The sequence below is a fragment of the Trichomycterus rosablanca genome, chromosome 9 (assembly GCF_030014385.1).
Source record: "Trichomycterus rosablanca isolate fTriRos1 chromosome 9, fTriRos1.hap1, whole genome shotgun sequence".
NCBI lineage: Eukaryota > Metazoa > Chordata > Actinopteri > Siluriformes > Trichomycteridae > Trichomycterus > Trichomycterus rosablanca.
The window spans coordinates 21438594-21451471 of record NC_085996.1 but is presented as its reverse complement, the minus strand read 5'-3'; the positions used below and the strand labels follow the sequence as shown (position 1 = coordinate 21451471).

At 44.5% G+C, this 12878-nt stretch overlaps 1 long non-coding RNA gene across 1 annotated transcript; it reads left to right on the top strand.

The window, feature by feature from the left end:
* The first annotated feature begins 2403 nt into the window (after positions 1 to 2403).
* Positions 2404 to 4571, top strand: LOC134320590 (uncharacterized). Its single transcript, XR_010013712.1, has 2 exons — positions 2404 to 4273; positions 4391 to 4571. It is a non-coding gene; the product is annotated as an uncharacterized LOC134320590 (long non-coding RNA).
* The last annotated feature ends 8307 nt before the right edge of the window (positions 4572 to 12878 follow it).

Here is a 12878-nt window from a genome sequence, read left to right as displayed (position 1 = left end):
GTCTGTGTGTGACGGGGAGAGTAAGGTGGGGGAATGACGTAACCACGATCTGCTCAGCTGTGGGCTGAGTAGTCAGATGCTCAACCCCTCCCTTTTCGTCACATAATGACGTAGTCGGGGTGTGTTCTGTGGTGGGCTGTCCGGTGAGTGCAGCAGTGGGCAGCACCCCTTTCTCCACCCCTCCCTTCTCCTCACACACACCGGTCATGTATTGTAACACACGTTTTGTAAAAGCAAGTTTATCTACCAATTTATCAACTTCCTTTTTCGCCAAGAGTTTTTTGACGGCAGTAACTTGTCCAACTCGCTGTTGGGCGTCAGCCAGATTTTTCCTCGCTACGATGACAATTTTTTGACGCTCTAATTTGTCAGGTACTGGTTCAAAATCACTTGGGTACAGGCCCACCTTGGTGTGTTTCACAAACCACTCTGCCAAACATTGCTCCACATCCTTTCTGTCTTTTGAGGTAGTTGTGTCTAAAATCCTCAACATAACCAACTTCTTCAACTCACCGGCAGTAGCAGCAGTCATTTTACACACAAACACAACTACTCTATTGACACGTTTAGACAAGCAGAACAAATATACCCAGCAAGAGTTAGTAGACTCAGGACAAAACAACAAAACATGCACAGTTAGTAAGGGAAATAATGCGCCAGAATCTCACTGAAAATTAATTTGGAATTGACTCAAAACTACGTGGTAAGGAGTTCCACAATTGCACGGTAATGGCTCCCTTAGCACTTTTACACGTGGCCTCAAGCGTGGCACAAAATGAACAAGGTACCAGGATTTACACCACCTCAGAAACACCAAGATGCCAGGTATTACGTGAATCACACCACCCCAGAAACATCAAGGCGCCAGGAATTACTCAACCTCAGCAATACCTGTCCACAAGGTACCAGGATTTACACCACCTCAGAAACACCTGTCCACAGACAAGGTGCCAGGGATTACGCAACCTCAGAAATACCTGTCCACGCTTGCTCCAATTCACAAACTAAACACATAAACCAATACAGTCTTATTTCAACTGTCCAGAATCCAATTCACATAGACATATAGATAGACAAAGAACTCTAAAAGCTCCCTTAGCTTTATCAGAGAGTCTCCTTTATCCTAATTACTTCACACAATTATACTCTCTGTCGTTGGCCAACTTATACTAAGTGAGATTCGCAGAAACAAAGAATGACAGAATGAGAACCAAAGAATAACCAAACTCTTTATTACCTTAATTACACTGAATTTACCAGCACTTACACTGAGCAAATTAATTCACCACACTCCCCCTAAATACAAGTTTCAGCTAAATAAAAGAGCTAAAGTGCCCTTACCTTTTAGTGCGCGCACAGGGAGTGCAGGAAATTTGTCCGCTCAGTTGGCTCCAGTCAAAAATATTCCAAGTCCTCCAAAATGTAAAACTAACTAAAATCACAAAAAATTGATCATTTATTGATCATTTATCAAAGCCCAGAACCATCCTCTGCTACCAATTGATCGATAAATCGAGTTCTGGGTGACAAATGATCAATTAGCCAAGTTCTCAAGTCTAACAAAGTTTATTTAGAAAAGGTTTGGTTCTCCTCAGGCCTCACCAGCTGGTATCTGCACTTCTGCTTTCAGAGAACAATCAATGCAAGTCAGAGAGAGACAGACCCCGTGCGCAGAGTTCAACGTGCTTTTATAACTTTGCCCACACCTTCTCTATAAATCGAGTTCTTTGTTCTCATGGTCTGTTCAAACCAGTCCTAATTAATTCTTTCAGATGTTACTTTATTGTCGTCATTGACCTTGTCCGAGGCACCGAATCCGGCCTTATCGGTACAGGACATTATTAGGGAGTTCTTCTATGTATCTGAGTGCTAGCAATTATCTGTTTTACTCCCTTCACATCGACCTTGCACCAACTCAATTGTAACTCACTGTTTTACTTTGCTAACAGGTGGGGTGTCCAATTTTAATTTTCCTAACACCTACTCGTTTAACCGAGCACGGGCCCTCAGGGCGGAGTCGGGAGATGGTGGTGTGGCCGCCCTAGCTGATCCCAATTGCATGGGTTCAGGGTCCTGGTCCCGCAACGGCGGTCGGGGTGCGCCCTGGAACCGACCAAAGGGTGGATGCAACCCTCGCTCCCGAGCCCGCTGTCGGAGCCTGGTGTCAATGGTGGTTGCAAGGAGGTAAAAGGCCTTAAGCGAAGTGGGGAGCTCACGAGTGGCCAACTCGTCCTTAATTTTTTCCCCCAGCCCGCGATGGAAAATCGCAATTAATGCGCCCTCATCCCACCCACATTCAGCCGCTAGAGTGCGAAACTCTATTACAAAGTCAGCTACCGAGCGCCCCTCTTGGGACAGCTCGAGTAACCGAGGGCCCGCCTCTCTTCCACCCGTAGGGTGGAAAAAAGTGTCCTTAAGAGCCTCCGTGAAGGCGCGCTCTGAAGAACACTCGGGTGCACTCTGCTCCCAGAGGGCAGTGGCCCACTCTAGGGCTTTACCTGTGAGTAGTGAGATTATGAACGCAACTTTGGAGCGCTCAGATGGAAATCTAGAGGGTTGCAATTCGAATGTCAGGGAACATTGCAGGAGGAAACCCCGGCATTTCTTTGCCTCCCCTGAAAAACGTTCAGGGGGTGGGATGGGGGTCTCTACCCCGGCTGATGCCCCAGAATGAACAGGGGCCTGGGTCTGGCTGTTTGAACTGGCGCCCAGCGTAGGCAGCAGCTGGGCGATCTCAGACAAACGCTGAGCCAGCTCATTGAGAGCCAGCTCGTGTCTCCCTAACGTTATCCCCTGGTGACGTAGGACGTCAGATACAGGGGGGATCTCTGCTGGGTCCATGATTGGTCGCACCTTACTGTTATAGGGAGAAGCGGAGGACCCAAGAATGCAGAGAAATATATATATTTATTTGTTATAAACAATATATATTTTATAAAACACAAAATTGGAAAAGGATAACAAAAAACAAATCGGGAGAACCCCGATTGAAGCCGCAGGCGCCGCAGGCAACTGAAAAAGACAAAAATGAAAAATATATAAATAAACACAATACCGCGAGTCACGAACCCGGATCGCCGGCGTGCGAGGCGTTCGTGTACTCACAGAGCTATCTACTAGCTGGAGAAAAAGGGGGAAGTCTCGCGCTTAAAAGGCGCCGAGAACAAACGGTCCCAAAACGCGGAGAAGAGAAACCAAAACCGAAACCGGCAAGAGTTTCGGAGTTTCTCGGACCAGCGCTGTCACCAGCTTCGCACCGCTGAGCTGGGAGGAAACCGATCTGCTAAGGGGGAAAAAATAGAGAACACAAAAAGGTTACTGCGCGGATCCGAACCGACGCTGACAGCGTCATAAACAAACGCTTAGCCCACTAGGCTAAGCTGGCACTGAAGGGCCCGCCTACTTTAGCGGATAAGATCTCTTTCGCTGTACCGGCGGCTAGGCTAACGTTAGCCACCAGCTAACGGATACAGAGGAGATCTGGCAAAAAGGCGAGGAACAGAACAGCAGCGCGAGGACTGCGCGGGGTCGCACCGATCTTTCCCTACCTGGAAAAGAAAACCCTATTTACCTCTGTCTTTCAACATACACACCCGACCATTCTAGTAATGCCCGGGGATACCGAACTGACCCTGAAAAAAGGGGTGCGACTGCACAGCCATTGCGTGTGAAAACAAGAGAGAAGGTGCGACGCCTACAGCTATGCGAGGCTCACTTAAATAGCGCGAGTGCAGCTGCAGGTCGTTGCACTAATTAGGCAGCCTCCTATTTAAAGCTTTGCTGTTCTGTGCTCTGTAACACCTGCGACGCTGGGAGCTGGTGGTGCGTTCACCAGACGCCGCAGGTACCCTAACAGGTATAGTACACTTTAACTTCATTCTTGTTTTTGTCTTCGTTGGGACCCCGGCCTGGATTCTTATAATTGGGTGAGATAAATGCTGTTTCTGTCTCCACTAATGTATATGTAGGACTGTTGTCATGTATTAAAAATATGGTAGTTAATGCTCTCTTTAAGGGTCAGCTACTCTCTGATGTCGTATGTGATCCGGTGTTTCCAAGTGGAACCGGACCTGCCACGATCCTGGCCGTATGGAGGGGTTGTTGAAAATGAAATGAAAAAACGATCAAGGTATTACATAATATTACTGCTTCATTTGCTGTTTATCTGATGTTATTATGTTGTTTCTGTAGAGAGGTTGCTAAGCCGCTGCTGCTTATAGGAAAAGCTGCTGCCCTTCTGGTTCAGATCCTCAACCGGCTTTGTCAAAAAACAGTAAGTGGTGCAATCTACACTTAATCACCCATAATAAACAGTATTCAGCCATAATGAACATTAATGAACATTATTTATGCTTTAAAGTTTTACAAATACATATAACCATTTTTGCAGAGCTACAAAAAAGCCAGAGATCTGTGGAATGAAGCTGGACTCAACTGGAGGGACTTTCTTCATGTGGATGAGGACGTCAGCAAGTTTGTGATGAAACACCTGCCTCCAGCATGGAACAAGATTTAAAACAGCAAACAGAAGCCCCAAATTTCAAAATAAATAAAAATAAAAATTCTGCTAAGTAGGTGCCTGTGAAGTTTGTGCTTGAAACAAGGAGCCTGGTTCTCGGGCGGCAGGGCTCTTGCACCCCCTGCTGATCTCGTCCTGTCTCTGAAACAACATTCCTCCAGGACCAGGGTGCAACACAGAACACAAGTGCAAAACAAATCAATACACACAGTGCAGATAAAAAACAGACCTACAATAAATACAAATGACATTTCTAATCTAAAGTAATTGAGAGAGACGAGACTAGAGACAAGTGTAGTGTTGGCCAGTACATGGTACTGAGTAAATGATGAGTGAGGTAAAAACATATTCTGATATCCTATCCTCCTGGCTCTTGACCAGCACCATTTATTGTTGCAATTTGAAATCCCTTCAGCATCTAATGTGATATAGGTGCTGACAGGCCTACTTTGCCAGGGTGGTGGTATGGCAGGACTATGACAGGTTCTTCGAGATGTGTACACCAAGGCATTTGAAATTATCTACTCTCTCCACTGCAGACCCATTAAGCAAAACAGGATGGTAGCTCCTCTCCTGCTTTATGCTGCAGTCCACTATCAGCTCCTTTTTCTTATTGACGTTGGGGAGGAGGTTGTTGTTCTGGCACCAGACCAGAACAGTGTCGTCAACACACCTGACATTGGTGGTAGAGCTGGAAGCACCCAAATTGTCTGCCAGTTTCCCAATTAATCCCAAAACCACCTCCGTAAATATGCTGAAGACCTTAACCACAATAAGCACAGTATCCATCCCAGTGTTAAATCTGAAACTGTGTAAGAGTTTCATAAAGTTTACTCAGTGTTGTGTCTGTGTTGACCTGAGGTAAAATGTAAACGGTGCTGACACTTACCAGAGTAAATTCCTAAGAGAGGTAGAAAGGATAAATCTTGAGCGCCAGAAGATCCAGGTTGGGTGTGCAGAAACGTGCAGTAGTCACAACGCTGATATTGTCGCACCAGCTGTTGTATACTATCAGACACACTTCACCTCCCCCCTTAACTTTCCTGACTCCATTGTCCTGTCCATGTGATATACCAAGAAGAACTTGGACAGCTAGATGGCACAGTTTGGTACCGCTGGGTCCAGCCATGTCTTAGTGAAGCAGAGAAGGTTGCAGTCATGAATGTCTCTCTGGAATTTGATCTTGGCCCAGAGTTCGCCAAGCTTGTTTTCCAGAGACTGGACATTGGCCAGCAGAATGATAGGCAGGGGTGCTCGGTGTGCCCTAGTCCTCAGCCTGCTCCTGATGCCGATTCTTTTTCCTCGAGGCCGCCGATTCGGGACTTGTCCTTTGTTTCCCCTCAGAACCTCACTCGGCTAGGATGGTTCCGGAGTTAAAGGTGATGAAGGGTGAGGGTACGGTACAGTTCAGTTCAGTCTTTATTGTCCCCAAAGGAAAATTTGTTTTGCAGCATGGCGTACAACACAAAAATAAAACATAAAACAAAACACATAAGCTCAAATATATATAAAATCCTAAATGTAAATATGAGAGATTCATATCACAAATTTAATAACCCTATCGCTTTAGGTATTAAAGGATTTTTTTTCATCTCTTATGTTGTACCGTTGGGAACCTGAATCTACGTCCAGAGGGAAGAAGCTGAAACTCACAGTTAAGTGGGTGGTCTGGACAACTCAATATCAATCTCAAGTAGAGAAACAAACAAAAACAAAAAAACAAAAATATATATATATATATATATATATATACACCGATCAGCCATAACATTAAAATCACCTCCTTGTTTCTACACTCACTGTCCATTTTATCAGCTCCACTTACCATATAGGAGCACTTTGTAGTTCTACAATTACTGACTGTAGTTCATCTGTTTCTCTGCATGCTTTGTTAGCCCCCTTTCATGCTGTTCTTCAATGGTCAGGACCCCCACAGGACCACCACAGAGCAGGTATTATTTGGGTGGTGGATCATTCTCAGCACTGCAGTGACACTGGTGTGTTAGTGTGTGTTGTGCTGGTGTGAGTGGATAAGACACAGCAGCACTGCTGGAGTTTTTAAACACCTCACTGTCACTGCTGGACTGAGAATAGTCAACCAACCAAAAATATCCAGCCAACAGCGCCCCATGGGCAGCGTCCTGTGACCACTGATGAAGGTCTAGAAGATGACCAACTCAAACAGCAGCAATAGATGAGCAATCGTCTCTGACTTTACATCCCTAAGGTGGACCAACTAGGTAGGAGTGTCTAATAGAGTGGACAGTGAGTGGACACGATATTTAAAATGATCCACTCATACCAGCACAACACACACTAACACACCACCACCATGTCAGTGTCACTGCAGTGCTGAGAATGATCCAACACCCGAATAATACCTGCTCCGTGGTGGTCCTGTGGGGGTCCTGACCATTGAAGAACAGGGTGCAAACAGGCTAAAAAAAAGTATGTAGAGAAACAGTCAGTAATTGTAGAACTACAAAGTGCTTCTATATGGTAAGTGGAGCTGATAAAATGGACAGTGAGTGTAGAAACAAGAAGGTGGTTTTAATGTTATGGCTGATCAGTGTATTTTCCCCTGTATCTACTCCTATCAGATTCTTACTGAGCATTGAGTAGATAGGCAACTACTGTATTATTACCAATCAGATTCTTATGTTATTGGAAAAAGAATTTTAACTTACATGGGCAACTTGAGTAAGAAGCATACACTTCTGTTAGCCCCCTCTTCCTGCTCTTCCTGCCATTCTTTCAATGACGAGAATTCAAAGAATTTCACCATGTTGGTTTGAGGTGAATCAGCTGAACTTGTATCCTTCTGTCTTGGTCAGAGTGAGTCAGGTAAATAATGCTTTGTGAAGTATGTTCCTGTGAAGAACACAATTGAGTCTCTTTTTGCTGTGTTGGAGCAGCACAAGCAATTTAAAACTGCCATCAAAACTGATAATTTGAGGTAGTAAAACCTCTAGGATCTGGGAGAAAGAAGCATAAGATTTTGGCAGTGTATATGACACCTACAAATACACTACCACACAAAAACTATAGCGCTGATCAGATGCAAATGGTGCTGCTTTGTTAAAAGCAAGATTTTAAGTATTTTGGCCAGGAACTTGTTCGACTCATTTGAAAGATCTTGCAGTAAGTGGCTTTATCTTGCCTGATGACCAGATCTGCAAAGATCTTTGGCAGATTCTCTTGCTACAGATCCCAATCACACAGCAGAATCATATCAAGAGTATGTTCATGTTCAGGCTCAGACACACTATGTTGATACATGATGCAAGGTGTCAACTTCGACTCATCTTCAATGAGTTTGCTTGCATCCATGTTTTCCAGCCAGAATCACCTTCTTGTCTTGGCCATGACCTTTTTGAGGGAGCTGTTTCTTCTGATTTGTTACTGAAGAGAAGTTCTTACATTGAGGTAAATCCATGTATTGGAAAACTCTCTGGACATGCAGTACAGAACTGGTGATTTTAGGAATCATCCACTAAAAGCCAAGCATCACTATTTATGTAATTATCCAGAACTTATTATGATGCAGAGAGCTCAGGGTCTCATACAGGACATTAACGCTATTCAACATACCATTAAAACCACCTCCTTTTTTCTACACCCATTGTCCATTATATTAGCTCCACTTACCATATAGAAGCACTTTGAAGTTCTACAATTACTGACTGTAGTCCATCTGTTTCTCTACATACTTTTTAGCCTGCTTTTACCCTGTTCTTCAATGGTCAGGACCCCCACAGTACAGATATTATTTAGGTGGTGGATCATTCTCAGCACTGCAGTGACAATGACATGGTGGTGGTGTGTAAGTGTGTCTTGTGCTGGTATGAGTGGATCAGACACAGCAGCGCTGCTGAAGTTTTTAAATACTGTGTCCACTCACTGTCCACTCTATTAGACACTCCTAGTTGGTCCACCTTGTAGATGTAAAGTCAGAGGCGATCGCTCATCTATTGCTGGGACCACTCCCCACTGCACATCGACGGCTCATCTGTTGAGATCGTCAAGAGCACCAAATTTCTCGGTGTTCATCTGGAAGAGAATCTCACCTGGACCCTCAACACCAGTTCCATCACCAAGAAAGCCCAGCAGCGTCTCTACTTTTTGAGAAGACTGAGGAAAGCTCATCTGCCACCCCCCATTCTCACCACGTTCTACAGAGGAACAATCGAGAGCATCCTGAGCGGCTGCATCACTGTCTGGTTCGGAAATTGTACTGCGTCGGACCGCAGGACTCTCCAGCGAGTAGTGAGGACAGCTGAAAAGATCATCGGGGTCGCTCTTCCATCTCTCACGGACATTTTAAACACCCGCTGCATCCGCAAAGCTCTAAGCATTGTGGACGATCCAACCCATTCATCACATGGACTTTTTACTCTGCTCCCGTCTGGGAGACGATACCGCAGCATCCGGACTAACACAACCAGACTGTGTAACAGTTTTATCCCACAAGCAATCAGACTCCTCAACTCAGTACTGTAACAATTTCCTCCGGAAATTTTTCTGCTGCCACACACTGAACTGTATTGACTATGTTAGACTGTTTTTACCTGTTTATTCAAATATTGAAAAAGTCTTTTTGTACTTTTGCACCTTATTTACTTCTTATATCCATTGCCAATTTTACTGTTTATTCAAATATTGAAAAAGTCTTTTTGTATTTTTGCACCTTATTTACTTTTTAGGCTCCATTGCCAATTTTACACTGCTAATGTACAACATGTCACTCCCTCATGAACCATTGTACCATCTATTCACCATCATGTACTAACACTTGTCTTTAGTCCTGTCTCCTAATTACTTGTTTAGATTAGGGATAATTAGGAATATCTTTTGTAGTTATTTATTATAGGATTTTTTGTATTTATTGTTGTACTTACACTGTTTTGTATTTACACTGTTTTGTCTTGCACTTTTTGTACCGTGTTACACCGTGATCCTAGAGGAACGCTGTATCGTTTCAATATACTTGTATGTACAGTGTATCACAAAAGTGAGTACACCCCTCACATTTCTGCAGATATTTAAGTATATCTTTTCATGGGACAACACTGACAAAATGACACTTTGACACAATGAAAAGTAGTCTGTGTGCAGCTTATATAACAGTGTAAATTTATTCTTCCCTCAAAATAACTCAATATACAGCCATTAATGTCTAAACCACCGGCAACAAAAGTGAGTACACCCCTTAGTGAAAGTTCCTGAAGTGTCAATATTTTGTGTGGCCACCATTATTTCCCAGAACTGCCTTAACTCTCCTGGGCATGGAGTTTACCAGAGGTTTACAGGTTGCCACTGGAATGCTTTTCCACTCCTCCATGACGACATCACGGAGCTGGCGGATATTCGAGACTTTGCGCTCCTCCACCTTCCGCTTGAGGATGCCCCAAAGATGTTCTATTGGGTTTAGGTCTGGAGACATGCTTGGCCAGTCCATCACCTTTACCCTCAGCCTCTTCAATAAAGCAGTGGTCGTCTTAGAGGTGTGTTTGGGGTCATTATCATGCTGGAACACTGCCCTGCGACCCAGTTTCCGGAGGGAGGGGATCATGCTCTGCTTCAGTATTTCACAGTACATATTGGAGTTCATGTGTCCCTCAATGAAATGTAACTCCCCAACACCTGCTGCACTCATGCAGCCCCAGACCATGGCATTCCCACCACCATGCTTGACTGTAGGCATGACACACTTATCTTTGTACTCCTCACCTGATTGCCGTCACACATGCTTGAGACCATCTGAACCAAACAAATTAATCTTGGTCTCATCAGACCATAGGACATGGTTCCAGTAATCCATGTCCTTTGTTGACATGTCTTCAGAAAACTGTTTGCGGGCTTTCTTGTGTAGAGACTTCAGAAGAGGCTTCCTTCTGGGGTGACAGCCATGCAGACCAATTTGATGTAGTGTGCGGCGTATGGTCTGAGCACTGACAGGCTGACCCCCCACCTTTTCAATCTCTGCAGCAATGCTGACAGCACTCCTGCGCCTATCTTTCAAAGACAGCAGTTGGATGTGACGCTGAGCACGTGCACTCAGCTTCTTTGGACGACCAACGCGAGGTCTGTTCTGAGTGGACCCTGCTCTTTTAAAACGCTGGATGATCTTGGCCACTGTGCTGCAGCTCAGTTTCAGGGTGTTGGCAATCTTCTTGTAACCTTGGCCATCTTCATGTAGCGCAACAATTCGTCTTTTAAGATCCTCAGAGAGTTCTTTGCCATGAGGTGCCATGTTGGAACTTTCAGTGACCAGTATGAGAGAGTGTGAGAGCTGTACTACTAAATTGAACACACCTGCTCCCTATGCACACCTGAGACCTAGTAACACTAACAAATCACATGACATTTTGGAGGGAAAATGACAAGCAGTGCTCAATTTGGACATTTAGGGGTGTAGTCTCTTAGGGGTGTACTCACTTTTGTTGCCGGTGGTTTAGACATTAATGGCTGTATATTGAGTTATTTTGAGGGAATAATAAATTTACACTGTTATATAAGCTGCAGACAGACTACTTTTCATTGTGTCAAAGTGTCATTTTGTCAGTGTTGTCCCATGAAAAGATATACTTAAATATCTGCAGAAATGTGAGGGGTGTACTTACTTTTGTGATACACTGTAGCTGAAATGACAATAAAACCTCTCTGACTCTGACTCTGTTTGAGTTGATCATCTTCTAGACCAGAGGTCACTAACAGGCGGACCGCGGTCCGGGTCCGGACCCAGAAGCTGTCCCATACGGACCCGGACCTACAGCCAAAACAGAAAGTTAGGATTTGAAACCTGACGGAGCGCTTCTATTGTAACCGGCGCAGCTTTTGTAGTCTTTACGGTAGCGGTTTAGCGGATGAGAACCAATCACGTGACACCACTCAGCCAATCAAGTCTGTGCATTCCAGCCGGTAAACACTGCGACTCTACAGTGCAGACAGTTGAGAGAGTTATGCCTAGTTCACACTACACGATTTATGCCCTGATTTTCGCTCGGCGGCTGGTCGGCGATTGATTTTCCGGGTCGGGAGCAACTCAGCGTTTGCTCGGCGATCAAAACTCGGCTCTCAGTCGTTAAGTGTGAACTATCCAACAACTCGACCCGACCGGCTCGCCGAGCGCTCGGCGACTGGATTGAGTTTTCTAGCACGCCAGATATCTGATCTCAGACGGGCAACTGGGAATGAGTGACATGTCGAACAGCCAATGAGAACACAGGATACAGCGTGAGGGGAAATGCAGGAGAGGACAGGGGACAGGGGCTTAATTAATATAGTTTATATCAGGATACACCGACACACACACGTTTTACAGTATTTCTGATTTGATCGTCCTCTACAAAACATAATACCCACGCTGCATTGCAAAACTTACTACAGAACAAGCCATATACTGTTCGTGTTGCCAAATCCACTCAGATTCATTTATTTTTCCTCCTTGATATTACGCTGCACATCAGCGCACAAACCCTTTGATCTCTCGCTACTTGTTGACGTTCATTTTTTTGGACGTGGTATCATTAAACTTCTCGTCACTTCTCACGTGTGTTTTTGTAAAAAAAAAAAAAAAAAAGAAAGAAAGAAAAAAAGGGAGACCAGAGAAGCTCGCCTGCGATTCCAGTTGGTGATGGATCGTGTAGTGTGAAACCCCCTATCGCCGATCAGTCGTGTAGTGTGAAATATACACCGACTGAAAAACTCCCGAGTGCAGGAGATTCAGTCGTATAGTGTGAACTGTACAGCGACCCGACGACTTGGAAAGTCGTGTAGTGTGACCTTGGCATTAGAGGCGACTTACATGTGAAAAGACGGTGGAAAGAAAAAGAAAGATAGCGAACGTAGAAAAAACGAAGGGAGAGATACAGACAACTGTGCAGGAGAAAGTTGAGAAAAAGACGAGTGAGACAGGAGACAAATGGCGCTCTCCAAAAAAGAAACGTGTACAGCGAAATTACAGCATTTAATCCGTGATGGAGAGACCACAATGGAAATAAGTCTATGGACTTTTTGTGTTATCCCTGACTGTTTCAGTTTTTTATAGGAGGTATTGTATCTATTTATAAAATATGAAATGGTTCAATAAAATCAAATCAAATCAAATCAAATCTCTGTTCTTACTTCCCACTGGAGCACAATTTATTTTTATTTTCTCTTAATTTGATAAGAGAAAGGTTTTATAAGGTGGTGCGGTCCGGGTCATCTCTGTGTGTGCATGTTCTCCCCGTGGACGCATGGGTTTCCTTCAGTGCTCCAGTTTCCTCCCACAGTCCAAAAACATGCAAGGGAGGTGTATTGGAGATACTAAATTTTCCATGACTGTTCGATATAACCTTGTGACCTGATGAATCTT